Source organism: Thalassophryne amazonica, chromosome 6 (assembly GCF_902500255.1).
Source record: "Thalassophryne amazonica chromosome 6, fThaAma1.1, whole genome shotgun sequence".
Taxonomy (NCBI): Eukaryota; Metazoa; Chordata; class Actinopteri; order Batrachoidiformes; family Batrachoididae; genus Thalassophryne; species Thalassophryne amazonica.
The window spans coordinates 74,153,849-74,158,576 of record NC_047108.1 but is presented as its reverse complement, the minus strand read 5'-3'; positions in this window follow the sequence as shown (position 1 = coordinate 74,158,576).

Here is a 4,728-nt window from a genome sequence, read left to right as displayed (position 1 = left end):
TTTGAGATATATAATCACGTTTAATTATGCCAACTTTTTGGTTATCCTGGTGCTGGTCTTTTAAATGAATCTACAAATGATTCAATAAATGCTGTATATTCCAGAGTATACACTGGAGTATAAGTCACGCATGCCAAAAAGCATCTCTTGAAGAGGGACAAACATATACAAGTATATGCTGCACCTTTTCTCTATTATCACCTCTTGGAGATATATATATATATATATATATATATATATATATATATATATATATATATATATATATATATATATATATATATTTCGCACTATTGTAGTGTGCTTTTATTATTGACATTCATTCATTTACTATTGGAGTTTATTTTGTTTAGTGCTTTGACCCCTGGGAAAGCCCTATATACATAATTGTTATAACAAACATGATTTTTCAGTACATAATTCGCACTAAAGTATAAGTCACAGGACCTCCCAAACTAGTAAAAATAAATAAACAAACAACATATACTCCAGACAATACGGTATTTGCTTTATTCTGAAAAACAAAATAGTACTTCCATACTCCTAGTAATGTCTTTTGGCTTCTCCCTTTCTGCTTTGGGTCACTATAGCAGCTCCGAAATGGATCTGCATCTTAATTTGGTTAAGGTTTTACTCTGGAAGTGTTTCCTGATACAACTCCACATTACACAGAGAATGAGCACAGGTGGTCTTGAACCAGGAACCTTTTGCATTGAAAACAAGCACATTAGCCAAACAATTTAAGCAGTAGCACTTCAGTTTATTTTAGTTTCTAAAATAAATAATAAAATTTTAGATTATAATACTTCGTAGTCTACAGTTGATATCATACATTATACATGTATATTTCTAGCTTTATAGTATTTTAATTTCTGTATGGCATGCTTATTTCTTATTCATATTTATGTATTTATTTTTTGTATTATGGGCAGCATGGCAGCCTCACAGCAAGAAGGTCATGTGTTCGATTCCCACCTGCCGTCTTTCTGTGTGGAGTTTGCATGTTCTCCCCGCGTTTGCACGTGCAGGTTTGGTGAATTGGAAACTTTATAATTGTCCAGGTCTCCCTTGTAAAAGAGATCTCGATCTCAGTGGGACTCACCTGGTTAAATAAAGGTTAAAATGATCTGAGTGGCACTAATTCATGTCATAACTTGAAATGTGCTTTGTAAAATACTTCTGTTCTTACTGTTAATACACGTGTACTGCTTCAAATCATTTAAGCTATTATTTGATAAAAGACTATTTGTTGATGACGGCAGATTGGGTGTATTAGCTCACATCAGTATCATAACCACCCAGGTGGACCAACGTATTCCTAAAATTAAAGCAATATACATCAAAGCTTTTGTTTTTCCTCTTCATCTTCTCTGGTTCCCCTCTCATCTGTTCCACTTATGTATGTAAGCTTTTTCTAATGTGCTGATGAGCTCTGTGGTTACCATGGTTTCAAATGTTTCTGATAGCTCTGATGCTTTGCCTGGCATGTTGCTACACACCCACATGTTTGCAGGCCTTGCACAAAAAAGCACACGCAAACACATACTAACACCAGCATACTCTGAAAAGGTGCGTCTTTTTTCTTTTAAGTGATCCCGTCAGTGCATGTGCATGTACACAAAGTGGTTGTGTGCCAAGTGTAGTGTACAGTATGTCAGGACCAAACAGCTGCTGCTTCCTGCATGACAAGAGGCACTTCCTGACGCCTTCGCTGCAACCGAGGCCGGTCAGCCGAGTTATCCACCAATCAGATGAGTTGGGGCTGAAAGCAGGAAGTTAGCCTGACTGCCTCGAGGAGAGAAACTCAGAAACATTATGAAGCAACACGGTAAGTTCATCTGAGGATACGAGAGGGGCGGGGGCAGAGCTCTCCCACTCCTACCTCTTGTTCTGTCTCTGTAACTCTTGTTCTCTCACTCTTTCTATCTGGCTCCTTCATTTTTTACTATTTCTTCTGAACGGTGTTTATGTGTAAACACCACTACTACATCTTTTCCATCAATTATTTTTTGCCAAAGCTGAATTATTTTGAATAAGAGGCCGATGCAGAACAACTGAAAGTATGAAGTGTGTCCTGCTGAAATGGTCTGCCCATGATCAGTATTTGTTAAACACGTGGCACGAGGCGCCATCTTAACATCCTAGTTCAACTTACAAGAATTAAAACACTCAGATGTTTCATACTTGTAAATATATTATGCAGACTTGTCAGATAAGTCAAACACTGAATGAATCCTCGAAGTTTAGGGTGGTCACATTCATGTTTGTTCTGTTGCAGATATAACGATATGTTGCATTGGTGTCATTGTACTTTCGTCTGCGATGGCAGATTTTAAAACTGAAAAATATACCCATCAATCAGATAAATGCTGTTCTTTATGCCATTTCTTGGACAGTGAGGAACAGCAAATAAATCAACAACTTTAGTGACATGGAAAAAAAACATTCAATTGAAATATATATAAATGCTGGATAGCTGCTTATTGACCTGTATAGCAAGTTGAAACTTGGTTTCATTCCTGCTAACCATGAAAGGCAAACCCTGATATACGATAGCCTCTATGCAAACAGAAAACCTGCCACATTATAAAAACTTTCACAGCTTGAGAAAATCCAAAGTTTAGAGCTCGCAAACACACTTTCCTCTGACAGACCAAACACCTAGCAGTTATGATAGTGGCAGTAAGTGCAAATAAGGACTGAGGAACATAGTAAACACTACCATCGGTTTACCTACGGGTTAAAAGAAACCCGCCAGACATCTCAGCTGTCTTGTGGGTGCAGCCCTTCACACTGGTCAGCAGCTAAACTTGTACTGACCTGAGCACTACGACAGCTTGCTAGCTTGTTCGGCCTCCCTGAGGTCAGAAAGTAACCAAGGAGGCCTGTCTTCCCTCTCACCAGTCTACAAAGAGACACCTGTTCAGTTTGAAAAGCCACAGACAGAGTGTTTACCACCCTGTCAGTGCCTCCTATCATGGAGTAGTGAGAGAGAGGTGAACAGGAAAAGAGAGGGGGAGAGAGCGAGAGCGAGTGATAAAGAAAACTGGAGATGTAAGAGGTGATCGGTGGGGAAATCGCGGAGTCCACCTTGGGTCGAGAAAAGTTTCTCCACCGAGCAAAAATGGCGACGAGCGGAGTGTGGCGTGGCAACGAACGATGACAGACACATTTACAGGAGGAAGACCCATAACAAAGCAAAAATGAGAAGGAAAACCAAAAGAGAAAGATCATACACAGGTGAAATGAACAGGGAAGAGGTGACGCAGGATTAAAAGAAAAAAGAAAAATACCTGGAGCCTGCATGTCAGCGGCGGGCTGGGCCGGACGAGTGGTCGAGAAGAGGGCCGTGATGGCGGGAAGAAGGGAGAAGAGAGGAGTAGAGCACACCCTCTGAGAGCTACACCCCCTTTCCACAATCCCCTCCTACTGGCGTGAGTGTGTCTGTCCGTACACGGGGTGACAGAGGGACGTCTGCGTACACACAGCCCTGTAACACACACACACAAACACACGCCGACTGTATCACACGCACTATGCATGACAAAAAGAGAAAACAGACTCACATTGCCTGCAGTTGCGCGTGAAAAAAATGGAGACAAGTGCAGGAGCACGCAGACACAGGACGCTTCACAACACAAACATCCACGTGAATATTTCGCCAGCGTTCGAATCGCCCTGCGCGCTGCCCTGTGCTGTGTTTGCCTCTGACTGCCTGCCCACTTTGGCACTGCTGCCAAGAGGGAAGGAGAGAAAAAAAGGAGGGTGGGGTGGAGGGGGAGTTAGAGACACAGAAAGAGGAAGGGAGGAGACGAGCTGTAGAGAGAGAGAGGAGGAGTCAGTAAAAAAAAAAGAGTTAGAGTGAGATATAGAAAGACAAGAAAAAAGAAAGAGAAGCACAAAGTGCTGTGACAAGACACGGCGACACCGTCAAACTGTGCCATGGCAGCTGGCAGCACTCAGGCAATCTGTGTGTTAATCATCAAACATCTACAACACGCCTCGCGCCTGCCTGTACTGTACTTTAACTATCCTGCAGCAACAGACAGCTGGTGAGAGAGACGAGCAGATCCCAACACTCCTGCCATATTGTTACATCTTAACACATTTGTCACGGTAAAGGAGCCAAAACTGGTGTGAAACCCAAAGTCCAAACTGTTGCCAATTTGTTCTCGAGTCCTCCTGCCTCACAGAGGAGTCCTGAGAGACTTATTGTCTTTTTGACATCTTTATTCTGCCTGATTTTCTGCACGTCAATTCATCCTCGCCCTCCGTCGGGGAGAATTATCAGCCCTCCTTAGTGGGAGGAGCTTGGGGGGGATTCACTTAAATGATTCAATGAGCGAAGAGGGAGGATATTGCAGAGAATGTGACTTTTTTTTTCCACCAATTGGCATCTTTCCCAGAATTCCCTTTGCTCTCCGGTGTGAGATTTAACACCGAAGTGGATCCTTGATCAGCAAACGCTCGCCGCCAGATAACCTTCGCCATTGCAAAGTATAAAACTCCTCATTCATAAACAAAGCTTCTTCTCCATTTCGAACCAATCACAAGGCTGTAGGACAGCATCACGCTAACCAATCGGCGTTCGGATCATAATTATCGTCATTTTGAGCGTGCCAAGGAGCCTTCTGGGGGAAAAAAAAGAAAAAAGAATACTTTATGACATATAAAAGCAAACAAATAATTTGGACAGCACATCTACGTTATTAAAAACAATGTTTTTGT